General features: G+C 42.4%; 1 protein-coding gene across 2 annotated transcripts in view; it reads left to right on the top strand.

Annotated features, from left to right (window-relative positions):
• Positions 1–6,962: 6,962 nt before the first annotated feature.
• The window catches only part of LOC139454367 (uncharacterized), a 128,112-nt gene continuing 118,047 nt past the window's right edge, over positions 6,963–17,027 (top strand). For both annotated transcript variants that reach the window (XM_071236023.1, XM_071236021.1), the window contains exon 1: positions 6,963–7,089. The gene's annotated coding sequence lies outside the window, so the exon portion shown is untranslated. The remainder of the gene's footprint in view (positions 7,090–17,027) is intronic.

The following is a 17,027-nucleotide window of genomic DNA, read 5'->3' as shown; positions in this document are numbered from 1 at the left end:
AGCAATATCACGATGGGGGCCCCAGAAATGGGCTTCACACATTATACCCATATGGGGAATAGAAATAGGGCTATCTTATCGCCCACTTAAGGCACAATACCATTATGATAGCATACTGCATCCTTCGCAAGCCAACGATTCTATTTGAAATACTTCATTAGCCTCAGTTTGTCAGTCAGGCCGCCGTATTTGTTTTAAGGGATTGACCATCTGCTCTCAACGTAATTTCAACAATCGAAGAACACTGGAAATGTTGACAACAGTGTTGATTGGTTTCAGTTCTCCCCTTTCAAGCGGTTCGAACAAGTCTGTGTTTACAGGAACTTCTGTTGTGTTGATACAGTCCCTGTGAGAGTTCCCACCAATCAGATGCATCTGTTACTGGAGCAGACGACGCCGTACCGCAAGATCAAAAGAGGTTCAATTCAAGTGACAGGTTGATGCATTGGGCAATTAGTTGTTTGGGAGATAGTACTCGTATCCTGTTGGGTTTGCTCAGTCAGTTATTAGCCGTATGGAAAATCCGCTTCACGTCCAGCCTCCCTCTGCGAGTTAATAATCAATTAGTTGGAAGGTAAGTAGTACCATAGGTTTGACGTTTTTCCCTATGGGATGTAATCCCCGACTTCGTTAAACTGAAGACGGCCTTACGACGAAAAATCTTCTGTATCTGACACTCCGCTTATTTACCCCAAATACATAATGAAGAGAGTTGGGGTTTTTTTCGAAATGGAAGAGAAATACCATTGCAATATTTCCAGTTGAGAATGTACTGATAACAAGAACACCTTCACCAGAAAACGTCAGCGGACACATACATCTCACATACAGACACGTCCTGATCAATAGATTTTATTCCAGTATTTCCAGTAAAGTGATTTGATATAAGGAGTGAACTTCATCATAACCTATCCGTCTTGGTGCATGTGGCTATTTAGATGTGGCGATATCCACACACTAGACAACCATTGAGGTTTGTGAGTATGTGTTTCTGGCCTAAATACAAGACTCAATGATTTTCAAAGATTAATGCTTTGAAATTCTTGCATACTGATATCCTAACGAGCCCCGGTTTATGTGTCTCAAGGGTATTTTGACCACGAAAATGAGAACACCTCACATAGTTAGCAACGTTAAGAGAATTATGTTAATTGTTTGTTGTTTAACGTCGCACTCAGCAATATTCCAGCTACATGACGGCGGTCTGTCTGGACCAGACAATCCAGTAATTGACATCATGAGCATCGATTTACGCAACTGGGATACGATGACATGCATCAACCGAATCAGCGAGCCTGACCGACCGATCCCGTTAGTCGCCTCTTACGACAAGCCTGGTTGCTGAAGACATAGTCTACCCCGGACCTTCATGGGCCAGTCGCCTCTTACGACAAGTCTGGTTGCTGAGGACCTATTCTCACACAGAATCTTCACGGGACAAGAGAATTATGAATTACAATAGAATGAATGACTTTTGTCGACTCGGTGTAATCATCACTCAGTGGAACTGTTACCACGCATAAACTCATTCATAACTCAGTGTAAACTAAACAATGATTCAGTGTAAACTCAGCCTGCACTCAGTGTAAACTCAACCTTCACTCAGAGTAAACTCAACCCCCACTAAGTGTAAACTCAACCCTCACTCAGTGTAAACTCAACCCTCACTCAGTGTAAACTCAACCCTCACTCAGTGTAAACTTAACCCTCACTCAGTGTAAACTCAGCCTGCACTCAGTGTAAACTCAACCTTCACTCAGTGTAAACTCAACCCCCACTAAGTGTAAACTCAACCCTCACTCAGTGTAAACTCAACCTTCACTCAGTGTAAACTCAGCCTTCCCTCAGTGTAAACTCAACCTTCACTCAGTGTAAACTCAGCCTGCACTCAGTGTAAACTCAACCCTCACTCAGTGTAAACTCAACCTGCACTCAGTGTAAACTCAACCCTCACTCAGTGTAAACTCAACCCTCACTCAGTGTAAACTTAACCCTCACTCAGTGTAAACTCAACCCTCACTCAGTGTAAACTCAACCCTCACTCAGTGTAAACTCAACCCTTACTCAGTGTAAACTCAGCCCTCACTCAGTGTAAACTCAGCCTTCCCTCAGTGTAAACTCAGCCTTCCCTCAGTGTAAACTCAGCCCTCACTCAGTGTAAACTCAGCCCTCACTCAGTGTAAACTCAACCTTCACTCAGTGTAAACTCAACCTTCACTCAGTGTAAACTCAACCCTCACTCAGTGTAACCTCAGCCCTCACTCAGTGTAAACTCAACCTTCACTCAGTGTAAACTCAATCCCCACTCAGTGTAAAACTCAACCTTCACTCAGTGTAAACTCAACCCTCACTCAGTGTAAACTCAACCCTCACTCAGTGTAAACTCAACTCCCACTCAGTGTAAACTCAACCCTCACTCAGTGTAAACTCAACCACCCCTTGGTGTACACTGAACCCGCAACGCAGCGTAAATATATCCTCCACTCGGAGTAACGTCCACCAGTACTGTGTAAATTTAACAGCAACTGTAAATATAAGTGACAAAACCCTTTCCATATTCATAACAAATCTTCGCCAAAAGCAGAGTCGATTGTACAATTCCGACTAAATCATGAACATTTGTCTACAAATCACTATGAGTGAGTGAGTGAGTTGGATTTAACGCCGCTTTTAACAGTATTACAGTTATATCGCGGCGTGTCAGCTTATTGTGGGAGGAAAGCCCGAAGTGATGCAGGTCTCGGACGTTTACCACTTCGGTGAAACCCACGAGCACGGGTATGGTGCTGACAAACCTAGAAACATAATCGGGGCAAACCGGGATTCGAACACACAATCATAGGTTTCTGGCGTGCCCAAGGGACGCAACTCTGCACAGCAAATCGCGGCGCCTTAGACGACTGGGCCACCCGGTTTTGGCACGCCAGAAACCTATGATTGTGTGTTCAAATCCCGGTTCGCCCCGATTATGTTTCTTGGTTTGTCAGCACCATACCCGTGCTCGTGGGTTTCAACGAAGTGGTAAACGTCTGAGACCTGCATCACTTCGGGCTTTCCTCCCACATTAAGCTGACACGCCGCAATATAACTGGAATACTGTTAAAAGCGGCGTTAAACCCAACCCACTCACTCACTCACGATGTTTTGTAACAAAAGCTCCATAGATCCAGGTATGAAGTTTTTCCTAAAGTTGTAAAAAAGTAAAGCAAATCCATTTTTTAGAATCCACTGGGTGTTAATTTCGCTCCACTTGTCTCAAAAACTTTTTGTTTAAATTAAAGAAGTCCTTCTTTGGTTGAATTAAAGATTATGATTAATGTTTGAGACAGGGATTTGGTGGTACATTTACTGAAGCCAGCAGTATATCTCCCTTTGTACAGATGTATATGGAACTCTGGAATCCAGTACAAAAGAGGTATAAACATGTCTTCACGTTTTAGAGTCAAAAGTTAATAGTACTGCTGCATCATTTCTGCAGATTTCGTCCTCAGTTAACATACTGGCCTCACCACCATTCAATGTACACTCAGCGTAAATATGTAAGTCAGCGTAAATATAAGTGTAACGTCCACCTGTACTTAGTGTAAACTCAACCTTCACTCAGAGGACTATAACCACCACTCAGTGTAACGTCCATGAGTACTTAGTGTAAACTCCACCTTCACTCAGAGGACTATAACCACCACTCAGTGTAACGTCCATGAGTACTTAGTGTAAACTCAACCTTCACTCAGAGGACTATAACCACCACTCAGTGTAACGTCCATGAGTACTTAGTGTAAACTCAACCTTCACTCAGAGGACTATTACCACCACTCAGTGTAACCTCCACCGGTACTTAGTGTAAACTCAACCTTCACACAGTTGATCCCTAACCACCACTCAGTGTAACGTCCATGAGTACTTAGTGTAAACTCAACCTTCACTCAGTGGACTATAACCACCACTCAGTGTAACGTCCATGAGTACTTAGTGTAAACTCAACCTTCACTCAGTGGACTATAACCACCACTCAGTGTAACGTCCATGAGTACTTAGTGTAAACTCAACCTTCACTCAGTGGACTATAACCACCACTCAGTGTAACCTCCACCGGTACTTATTGTAAACTCAACCTTCACTCAGTGGACTATAACCACCACTCAGTGTAACGTCCATGAGTACTTAGTGTAAACTCAACCTTCACTCAGAGTGAGTGAGTGAGTGAGTATGGTTTTACGCCGCTTTTAGCAATATTCCAGCAATATCACGGCGGGGGACACCACAAATGGGCTTCACACATTGTACCCATGTCGGGAATCGAACCCGGGTCTTCGGCGTGACGAGCGAACGCTTTAACCATTAGGCTACCCGACCGCCCCCCTTCACTCAGAGGACTATTACCACCACTCAGTGTAACCTCCACCGGTACTTAGTGTAAACTCAACCTTCACACAGTTGATCTCTAACCACCACTCAGTGTAACCTCCACCGGTACCTAGTGTAAACTCAACCTTCACTCAGAATAACGTCAACCAATATTTAGTGTTAACTCAACCTTCACACTGTGGAACTTGTGGAACAATTATTCAGTGTAAACTCAACCATTGCGCAGTGTTAATTCAAGCATCACGTGCTGTTCAAGCTATCCTCCCATGTCAAGGAAACTAGGCCCGTCAGTGTACAGTAGTTCAGTAATATACGACGACATCTGATCATGAAGAGGTAGTCATGATATCGATATATAGTTTCTTGCGTTTTTCACCTAATCATCCACAAATCCAGAACTGATCCACCGTGCAATTATCCAAGTCTAAGGGCTTTGTGGGCAGCTTGTGGTCACGAAAACAGACTTACATTATTTATTTCAAAAGTAAAAAAGAATATTCCCAACAGCACTCCTTCTCATTTATTCAATAATTGCCCGCTCAAAGCCGGGGCTGTGCATAAAGAGCAACCCCGCTCGCGTGCCACGGAGCCATTAATGTGGGTTATCTCCCCTTTGTGGATGTCTCAGGAAATATTTATGCTAGGCTTACTAAGCAGGTGGAATAACATGTTTGCATTCGTGTGTAAAACTACAAGATCGCATGGGATTTAAGCCACACTGGAGAATGATGTGCTTGCAGTGATGGTGATAAGTGAAGGAAGTCGGTTGAGGTTTACTGGGCTTGATGGAATATTCAATCTGATGTGAAAATACTTGGATAAGTCTTAGCTGTCGCAATTCCTACATCCATATCGATATCCAGATCCATAGATCTCCAGGCTGCCTGAAACACTGGGAGTTGACATGTATGTAGCTGTAACAGCAGCAGTAGTTGGCATATTATATTTGAATAGGAACTAGCAGTGGTTGGAGGCGTTACTGGTTAGGTGAGGTGAGGTGAAATGGGGTTTAACTTCGCGTTCAAGACTATTGCACTTATACAGCCACGTGCATGCGCGTGTGCGTGCTTGCGTGGCTGCTTGAACTACTCTTGACTAATTCCGATTTTATAGTGCTTGCCTGCTCAGATACCATGCCGCAGGTTAACATGAATACCCTACCAAGACACAGCATACAAACTTCGAACCGACCAGTCCTAGTTTGAGCCCCTTAATGCCGAGCGCCAGGCAAGGTAGCATCAAGTGCCATCTTTTAACTTGAGGGAGTGAGTGTGTGAGTGAGTGAGTAAGATTTAACGCCGTTTTGATCAGTAATCCAGTTGTATCACAATGTGTGATACCCATGATGTGGGAGGAAGGCCAAAAGTGATGCAGGTCTCAGACGTTTACCACTTTGGTGAAACCCACGAGCACGGGTATAGTGCTGGTAAGCCTAGAAACATAATCTATGCGAAAAAGGGCGAACCCACGATAACAGGTTTCGGGAGGGCCCAAGGGACGCAACTCTGCACAGTAGTGACCCCACTAGTGTTAGCGATAAAAGGAGGTTGTATTTTTAGTTGGTTGAAGAGAGTGATTTACAAAGTAGTAGTTGCAGCAGCAGCAGGAGTTGTAGAAGAAGTTATAGTTACTCGGTAAATGCCACCGGCCTTGCACTTACATGCATGTCATCGTATCCCAACTGCGTAGATCAATGCTCGTGATATCAATCACTGGATTGTCTGGTCCAGACTCGATTATTTTTCAGACAGACGTCACATAGCTGGAATATTGCTGAGTGCGGCGTTAAACAACAAATAACTGTACATACTCAAACACCAGGAGATGGCCGCGCAAGGAGAAGCACATCATACTAAATGTAGGTGTTCGAGGTTTTCAACTGTTTTCAAAAGAAACCATTCTCCCATAGTTATTACGTTATCCAAGGAATCACTCAATTATTCTCTCTTGGATCGTTTGCTACAAACACTTGCTGTGCACACGTATCCTAACGTGTGAGCATGTTGGTAATTACACTTGTGACATATACTAACCCGACCCTCCCAGTCTGCTAGCGGCGCCCATAACCCTCCCTTGATGTTGCATGTAAATTACCGTGAATAATTCATGCACTAGTCAGACACTGGATAATACACCTTGCAAATTTCACACAGGTGGTTACCATAACGACCAAATGTGAATCTGAATAAAACAGCCGCTTGAAAGAATCGTTCGCGCACCTTGCAGCGCGTGTAGAATAACAATGGCGGTTAGCGCTATATTATGCACGTTCATTCTTCTCGCGCTGAACACTCACTGTCGACACTGCAAAGAAGCGATTTTTTAGTTGTTTTTTTGTGCGTAACTTAAAGAACGGGAACAGTTGATCGAGCGTATAACCTGTCAGGGTGGTTTTGAACTACGATTGATATGTACGGCTCGACTATCACACATAGAAACAACATGGTGGAATAAGTCTCTCCGTTTCATGGTTTCCCAACGAGCACATTACAACTAATCTGTTTCTAAACAGCGGGGATTTAGTTCATCATGTTAATTTCAGAAGATTGTTTTTTCACGTCCTGACTGAAGGATGTATGGAGAACCTGCATCACTGATATTTTAAGACAACAGCGAGCATTCCGCCCCTGCCATCCCGTCTCACCACAGGGCTGCAGCCACCAATCAGAAAACGAGAATCAGCTGAACGTCCTTGGAAGTATACCAGTGTGCGCTGGGAGGGTAAGACTAGGTTACATTTACATTTACTTTCACGCTTTGTATAATTGTTGGATTAACAAAAATATCAGTTTTAGACCTAAATTGTTTGTATCGATACAAAATTGTTAATTCCGACTTAACACAATATTCCTTCACTTTGTGTCCCATTTTACAATTAATTCGGGGAACACGGGCGGCAAGGGTGCTCAGTCGCCACAGAGTTGCGTCCCTTAGGCATGCCAGAATGCTATGATGGTGGGTTCAAATTCTGATTTGCCCTGATTATGTTTCTAGGTTTGTCAGCACCATTCTCCTACTCGTGGGTTTCACCGAAGTGGTAAATGTGTTAAACCTGCATCACTTCGGACTTTCCTCCCACATGAAACAGACCCGCTGAAATATTGTTCAAAGCGGCGACAAAACTCACTAACTCACTCCGTTTAATTCAACATGTCATTCAACAGCAGATGCGGTTTTCAGTGCTTTATGTATACGTTCATCACATAGACGTAAATCAAGAAGTATTCAATGGTGTCAATGCATATTATGTTCGGATATATACTACTCAAAACAAGTTAAAGAACACCACCACTCTTTGAAGGTTGTGTATTGCAATACCCATCTGTAATGAAAGATTAACATCTGTAGTGAAAAGATGGTGGGTGTTATACCTTCCCTTCAGTAGTGTATATGTTCACGCTCTATAGTCTATATAGCACACGGGAGCAATATTATCATGTTTATCTTTTGTTTTCACATTTATATACGGACCCATGAAGATTCCGGGGTAGAATAGGTCTTCAGCAACCCATGCTTGTCGTAAAAGGTGACTATGCTTGTCGTAAAAGGCGATTAACGGGATCGGGTGGTCAGGCTCACTGAATTGGTTGATGCATGTCATCGATCCAAATTACGTGGATCGATGCTCATGATATCAATCACTGGATTGTCTGGTGCAGACTCGATTATTTACAGACCGCCGTCATATAGCTGGAATATGGCCGAGTGCGGCGTTAAACAACAAAGCAACCAACCAACCAACATTTATATACGACGAACATTAAAAGTCCCACTTAATATCGATTTGAATTCCATGTACTGGTCTTAAGAGTCGTCTAATGAGGACCGAGAAGTTAAATGTAACCTGACTGATTTTACGTAATCGTACCCGACGGCGTTGCTTGTTGCTCGTGCTATCAATCATTGGTATGTCAGCCCCAGAATCAGTTTATGTAGAGGCCCCAGCGATTTTGCTGCAATACTGACGTCGACGTTAATTAACTCACTCGATGCACATATTCCTGTAACACAGATCATCCCAATAAATGACACAACCATCATCCTCGACTCGAACATGGTGACACGCCTTGTCACTTAATGCCGGTAAATAACCCTTGAAGATCCGGGTTAGAATAGGTCTTCAGCAACCAACGCTTGCCGTAACAGGCGACTACCCCATGCTTGGCGTTACAGGCAACTGATGGGATCGGGAGGTCAGGCTTGCTGACTTGGTTGATGCATATCATCGTATCCCAATTACGTAGATCGATGCTCATGACATTAATCACTGGTGTTTCCAACTTCCCAATAGTCAACATTTTCTTTATATGGGGCAAAATGTCAGCAGCTTCAGCTTTTGGTGTCTGCATTTCACTACTTTGGCGGTACAATCGAGCATACTTTTTGTACGAAGATTTCAAAGAGCGTCATACGATTCTTGCTCAAAAGTTGTTTCATCAAGGGTAAAACATTCAAAGCTTTCATAAAACCTATGGTAGACACGTTGGGGAGAATTTCAAATTTGACGCATCAGTGACCAAATTTCCTATTTTACTTGTGTCCCCGTGTCTGTTCAAGAGAACACTTGACTTGATGTGTTTGTGGCGTGGCATCCACCTTCTCCGTGTCACTGTTTATGTTCATTTAATGTTCATGTCTAGTAACTGTATTCTTAAGTTCTTATATTCTAATTTGAAAAGTTTTATTACGTCTGATGACGTCTCGTATTCAAAACCAAGAAATGATTTTTGAGCTACGCAAAATTTACTGGTACATGGGTCAAATGATTTAATACTGCTGAAAGTTAGCATTATGTGCCTTCTTTTATCGCGAACACCTGGTATCATCCCTATTTCATAATGATTCATAAACGCGTGCTGTCTCTTTTATTTGATCTGTCCAGGCGAATAAGCATTGTATACAAAGAGTCCCGAGAGAGTGAGCGAAATTCCAAATGTATCACTCACGGAGCCATTTTGGGCCGAAGGAGAAACGTCAAATTCGATATGTTTCTCGTAACTTATTAGTATGTGATTTAATGTAAAACAGAAAAATAGGAGGTTCATATCAGGGGGAATATATTAAGTACAGGCACATATGGTGCTATAGACAGTACTAACACTACTTATTTTCTTGTACTCGCGAGCTGTGGCAATGGTACCTGATGTCATGCAACTTGGACAATGGAGGCTGAGCGATATCTTGGCAGTATACATTAATATTATTCTAGCATTCTATTATTCTATTCTATCTCTCATACAGACCCTGAAACAATAATATTCGAAACGAATCTCTAGTCAAGTCTACAATACTTTTGGCCAGTATAGATTTCTTCTGAAAATGATAAGCTCCTTACTATTGTATATTTTGAGAAAGTGACAGAAAAAATCTATATTTTTTTTCATTTCAGAGACTAAATGTTAATCTACCATTCTGTTTAATCACACAGCCGAGAAGAAAGAAAAGATAGGTATTACTTCATCCTCACGCCTTCTCAGACATTGTGCCAATAATACACACTACTTCACCATTCACCATAAGGTGAGGAGAGGTGAAATTAATTTTAACGTCGCGTCCAAGATTATTGCACTTATATAGCGCGCGCGTGTGTGTGGGTGGGGGGGTGTGGGGTGGGGGGTGGGGGTGGGGGTAGGGTGGCGAAGTGATGCAGTGATTAGTGTTGCAGGTTTCAGACGTTTACCACTTCGGTGAAACCCACGAGCACGGGTATGGTGCTGACAAACCTAGAAACATAATCGGGGCGAACCGGGATTCGAACCCACAATCATAGCTATAGGTTTCTGGCGTGTCCAAGGGACGCAACTCTGCACAGCGAATCGCGGCGCCTTACACGACTGGGCCACGCGTGCCTCCTGAAGTGGGATGACGTTATTCTATATATCCAGTACTGATGATTGCAATACATTATCTATCCTTGCATGTATCATCCGTTGCTTTCAGAATATAAAGCCGCACGATAATTCTGTCTAAAACATTACGTATAATGTAAAAGAATCACAAAACATGTATACTTTCTTGAGTTCGTTTGCTAAATTGCAAACATACCATGTTTGAAGGCTACTCTTATTAGTATCATTATTATTAGTGTTGTTATCATTATGTGATATTTGTTGCTGTTTATGGTATACAATTCTCATTATTTCGTTCCATAAATACACATACACCACAATACGATAAACACAAACATTCACATTTGCCAAGACAACACCTGGTTTGGGCGATTGCGACAGCAAAGTATTTGCATATCTGTCACGTGACACGTCACATTACGACAGCCAGCTCTGTATGTGAGAATTCAGAACAAAGCCGGGTCGAAAATCTCAACTGAATCCTTCATTACATAGAGAATGCAAATACAGCCCTACATCTGTCAGTCGTGGACGTTTGTAGAACGCTGTCCTCGTGTTCCCAGCTGATGGAGAAGCTAGCAACTCCCTCCTCCATCAAATTTCCGGATAAACTAGATGTGACTCTCATTTAATGTTGTGACTAAACAACCACATTCTGTTGTTAATTTAAGCCGGGTCGCTTCTCTGTTCGACTGACACGTAGGACAATCGATAAAAGGTTTTCTGTTATTCAAGAATTTATCACAAGGCTTATAAGCCTGCGTCCCCGTGGTAATGGCTGCCCAATACATTGGGATGTATTGTAAGAAGTAATTTATCATGATTTACTTCAAGCACCATGTCCTTTCTCAAAACAGGGACTGTTTAAGTGGGGTGTATTTTTTTTATAATTCTAGGATTTTCACTCGTGAGGTACTTTTCCAATTACCTTCGACAACATAACGAATGTTCGCATGTGTAGTCATATCAGCGCCACTGAAACGCTGACGTCAACAACATAGATATTTTTTAAAGTAGAACAAGAAACGACTTATGAAACACAAAATTGATTGGACTCCAGGGACGCAACTCGAATTCTGAAAAAAAGCATTGCATGAATGGTACTAGGCTGGTTACCAGGATAAGCTGATTCATATTAGTCAACGAGGAGCAAACACATCTCACTTGGCGTCACAGGCGGCCATTGTGCTCTCTTGTCGCCAGTCTCTGCAGTCAGTTTCTTTTATGGAGACAACAACACAAATTACACGCGATACGTATTTTATTCCTCCGCAAAGAAAAGTAGGTCCTTGGGATTCATGGAGCTTATATGTTTCCCTTTGTCCGAAAATCTCCTTATTAATTATTCAGAAGGAAGTATGTATGCTCTCGTCTATTAAAAACATGTTAGAATGAGCGACGTCAAGTACAAACACGCAAACTCTCGCTTAATAGTGTTTCTCATGAGCATTTGAAATGCCAAGCTGAGTATGCTTCCACCTCAGTTGCCTAAACCCGTTCCACTGTTGGCTCGCGCAGCAAGCTCAGCGCTTTTATCCAGTATGTCGAAGCCAAACATGTGATACAAATCTGTATCACGTCCAGTGATCGGTGCCCATACAAGGTTTCCACGAAATCTCGTCGGTTCTCGCTTTGCCTATTAAGGAATTTTTTTTATAACATCTTGAAAACTCTGCAACCCGACTGTTGACAAAAAAAAACCTGCCAAAAGTTGTTTGGATCCCGTTCGCTTTTAAAGGTCATATACCATCTCATGTGACTATACGGTGTTACGTTATTGAGCCATCATTGACTGAATGTAAGCACATCCTTCATTTTAAGCCTGAATACGCTGTATCTTGCTTGAACTTGCTGTTTACAGTAGATATGTTATGGTCTCTGGTTAATCCGATTATGTGAAATTTAATTCGGAAACATGCTAATTTCTAACAAGGTTCTGCCCTGCATGACAGAGCTGGACTGACCATAAGCTGTTCTGCCGAAGCCGAAGGTCGATTGACACATTTATTTTAGTAGTACGTACGCAAGCTTTTATTGATAACAACTTATTCCACAGATCAGACAGAAGCAGAAAATGTCCATGTTTTTTTGCGAATACATTTTTATAAAGCAATTAAGCAGTTGAATAATATACAATACGTCGTGTCGCGAATCCATGTTGAGTTTCAAAAGACAGTCGAAAGTCAAATCAAATCTGGTTTTCATTTCCGGTTGTTCGAGAATACTTATTGTCTTACTCAATTTTAGGAATGGAACGGAAGAATTAAATGTGCTCTTAATTTACTCCGTAAAGAAAAACATTATCTGTGGGGACTTTTAATGCAGAATCATTTGACATCCAAGACGCCTACGTGCCGTACACCTAGCCGGAAGTCCATAAAACGTTCATCACTGTTCCTTTGACACCATCATCCGGAACACTGCATTCTAAGATATCAGTGGAACCATGAATGGATGTCTTCCGTCCTCATGTCGATTATATGTGTATGTTGATTTGGCTAATGATATTTCAGTATTCAGAGAGGCTAAGTAAAAGAGATCTTTCATGCCGACTAAAAGTTTCCGGAGTCAGTATATCCGTGTTTCTTTTTTGGAAGATTTCTTTTTCCGTCTGGAGTTCTGTGTCTGTGGCAACCCACAGTTTATACTGGTCATTGTGACCATTCGTGACCAGGCTGATGTCACGTTACGGAGACGGGCTAATGGCGACGAAAGATGAAGAGGAAGATTTAGCGACGACCATTTGATATTTAGGGGCTGGGATGGTACATGCAGTTGTGGGCGGGGACGGATGTCGTATCGAGACTAGATATATTTTCGACTACGGCTGCAAAAATCAGATTTAAAAAAATTCAAACTATGAGCCTGACAGTCTGAAGCCTTAGCAGAAAGCCCATACTTGTTAGTGTCACAGCAGAGAGCATTATTACGGGGGTGACAAAATATATTGTGGTTATATATTTCCCATAGGTTCACTGGTACAGGTGGAATTAGTTTCAGTGATTGTCACTGAGCATAAGTTTGATGGGCTAGTTCGTATCAATTTTTCCATTGCTTACGTTGAGGACCATAGCAACGTGACGTCGTAAGAACGCACTGTCGTAATTAATTGAAGATGCCATCTCGTACGTAGGCATCATCCATTGAATTGAATGACGTTATCATCTGAATTACATATAGTCTGTACCTTGTGAATTTATATTGAAAGTTCCTCGTCATGACCTACACCATTATGTTATTCAGTAATTCCTCGTAGTCCGTTTGTTATTCTATTTAATCGCAATTAGAAAAATTCACACCTCTGTGTTTTAAACGATTGACTTTGTCTAAAATGGTTTTTTTCTTAAATGTTATGCTATTGTTAAATACTGTAAATCGTGAAATAAATGCGTCTCCAAAAGAATGCGATCGCTGGCTCCAAGTAAAAAAATGCGACTCAATATGAATGCGACACCCCCTCCTCTCAAGCATCAGTGGATTTATATCGAAATAGAATTTATATAGAAAATGTCTTCTGTCAGGTTCACAGGAGAATCCCCACCTTAATCCAACCTTACATTAATCCAACCACACACCAAATAGCACCGCTTATTCGCGCAGAGTAGAGTACTTCTGCTAAAACAATACAGTAGCTGATGGGCGGTTTGAATGCCTGGAGATAGGTGTGGCCGATTGACACACCACGCACATGATCTGCGTGCCATCCACCATATACATCCGTGTCCTTGTAGTCGGTCTATTCTTGTGCCAACCAAAAGAAGTCCCCAACACAAGACACTGACCTCTGAGACGCACAACTTCTCATCATTCTTCTGTAGAAGAAGGATCCCCCGAGTCCCCGAGGTGACTACAGCTTGGGGTTTATCAACCCACGGTGTCTGGGGGATTAATTAGAAGTCTACAAAGAGAGTTTGTCCATACTGTGTAGACCTAAATAGGATCCGATTATTGATGTCTGACAGCGTCTCTCTATAGTTGTACAGGTAACAGCTTTATTGGAATCATAAACACGTTCTCTGGTTGAGCTCTTTTGATGTAGGACGCTTCTGAGTCAGGGGGCCAGGAAGTGAAGTAGACGCTTACTTTGGCCATTTTTTACGTAGTGGGGAGAAAACAATTAACAGACATACAACAAACACGCAGATTATTGTTTTATTTATGCCTTCGTTGTGTCTCGTATTGAACGGTGATATTTCTGCCGTGATAAATCTGAGATATTGCTGACTACTGCATGTAAGGTGAGGAATAATAGCGTTTAACGTCGCATCCAAGATTTTTGCGCTTATATTGCGACGTGCTGGTACTAGTCCGGACTAATGCCGATTTCAAAGTGAACATAAATACCATGACGCAGTTTAATATGAATACCCCACTCGGACACAGTATACTGACGCCGAGCTGACCAGTTCTTGTTGGGACACCTTAATGCAGAGCACCAGGCAGGGTAACAACAAGTACCATCTTTTAACGTTGTTTGGTATGACGTCAATGGTAATCCAACCCAGGACCTTCCGCTCTCCGGGCGTACGCTCTACCACTTGACCACAGAGGCAGTGACTACTGTCAATGCTGCCTTCATATACATAGTACTCTGAGCTGTCGTGATGTAGCGTTGATATTGTTTATAATTACAAATGCAGGTTGACTTGATATGCAGTGATATAACGTTGATAAGTTCATAATGACGGGACCTCGAAAACGTCTCTACTTAACAGGTTTTCCAGTGAACCAACTACGACATGCGTGTCATTATTGAATCATCTACCCTACCTTCTTAAAGCACTGTTCCACTCTTGAACATTGATATCCGACACATGCAATGACTAAAATCATAGTCAGGAGGTTTACAATCTGTATTTCATGTATAAATTATATCCTAAATTAACATTAGGTTAATCATCTCTTCTCCAGAACACACCTTTGATGTTCATTACCTCATTACCATTACGCTAACAACAGCTAATGATGAACTCAATGTCAAGTCATTGTGGATTAGGGATTAACAGAGCAATTAGTGAAGGTGGGGGTTAGTTCTTGCTGTTGCTTGTTAATAACTCATTTGAGTAATGATTGCTTAGTAAGTTGTGGGTTTACAACCACACTGACTCCTATTCTACTTGTCAAGTTATATATACTATGTAACGTGTCTCTGAGGTGCAAGGAAACATATCGAGATAACAGGTGTTTCGACATAAAGGGTTCTACTTTTCAGATATAATTAATTATACTTATATAGTATGCTGGGGCATAAAGTGGGGTCACGGGTGGCCCAGTCGTCTTTGGCGCCGCGATTCGCTGTGCAGAGTTGCGTCCCTTGGGCATGCCAGAAACCTATGGTCGTGGGTTCGAATCCCGGTTCGCCCCGATTATGTTTCTAGGTTTGTCAGCACCATACCCGTGCTCGTGGGTTTCACCGAAGTGGTAAACGTCTGAGACCTGCATCACTTCGGGCTTTCCTCCCACATTAAGCTGACACGCCGTGATATAACTGGAATAATGTTAAAAGCGGCGTTAAACCCAACTCACTTACTCGATCCAAAGGAAAGTATCTACATACAGTTTCTCCACCAGTAATTCTTCTAAGTGAGAATTTACTGTACGCGACTTTGTGATGTTGTCGACATCAGCAGTCTGAATTGATACAGCTGCAGGCCTCAGGCTGAGACTGAATAAGGCATTGCCCCCTACAGCCCCTGTTGTTCATAGCGGTGATATATATAAACGTGAATACCATACATTTTGGTTAATTATATGAAGAATTTCTCATATTCAAGAGATTTTAGATTGGTTCGATGCACACACGAACATACTGGTATGATGTGTAAAACGACGCTCATGAACGCATCAAATGTGACGTAATAGTTCCATGACATCGAAGTGCACCATTTGTCTCGTGCAAGATTAATGTGTAAAGTTTGGAAATCACGTGTAGCATATCGTGATAAGGATACAGGTACTGTGGAAACACTTGACTGATTGTTAGTTTTGTCATTATGCGTCTTTTCTTAACGTTCATACTTCTTCAAATGTTTCTATGGTTCGCGTCTCTTTATGTGGTGAGTATTATATTGGTGACTGATGTAGAGGTGATATGCCCGACTATCACGACTCTCAGGTAGAGGTCTTGACTGTTGGACTCTAGGATTCATGGTTTTGTCTTGACTGTTGGACCCATCACGACTCTCAGGTTGAGGTCTTGTCTTGACTGTTGGATCCATTACAACTCTCAGGTAGAGGTCTTGTCTTCGGTGTTGGATCCATTACAACTCTCAGGTTGAGGTCTTGTCTTGACTGTTGGACCCATCACGACTCTCAGGTTGAGGTCTTGTCTTGACTGTTGGACCCATCACGACTCTCAGGTAGAGGTCTTGTCTTCGGTGTTGGATCCATTACAACTCTCAGGTTGAGGTCTTGTCTTGACTGTCGGACCCATCACGACTCTCAGGTAGAGGTCTTGTCTTCAGTGTTGGATCCATTACAACTCTAGGATTCATGGTTTTGTCTTGACTGTTAGACCCATCACGACTCTAGGATTCATGGTTTTGTCTTGACTGTTGGACCCATAACGACTGTCAGCTAGAGGAGCTTGCCTCGATTGTAGGATCCACCACGACTCTGGGATTAATGTATTTTCTCTTGGGCCTATCACGACTGTCAGCTACAGGGCTTTGTCCTGACAGTTGGAGCCAACCCGTCTCTCAGCTACCTCATACGATATGTTTATAATCAATGGCTGATACACGCCTGTCATTGCACAGCAGTGGGTTACCTTGGTAGGGTCTCCAGAGATTCGTATCCCCATTTCATCTT

This window comes from Haliotis cracherodii, unplaced genomic scaffold, assembly GCF_022045235.1.
Source record: "Haliotis cracherodii isolate W230 unplaced genomic scaffold, xgHalCrac1.p SCAF_10, whole genome shotgun sequence".
In the NCBI taxonomy this organism is placed as follows: domain Eukaryota; kingdom Metazoa; phylum Mollusca; class Gastropoda; order Lepetellida; family Haliotidae; genus Haliotis; species Haliotis cracherodii.
Note: the sequence above shows the minus strand (reverse complement) of the source record. Positions and strands in the feature narration are given on the sequence as shown.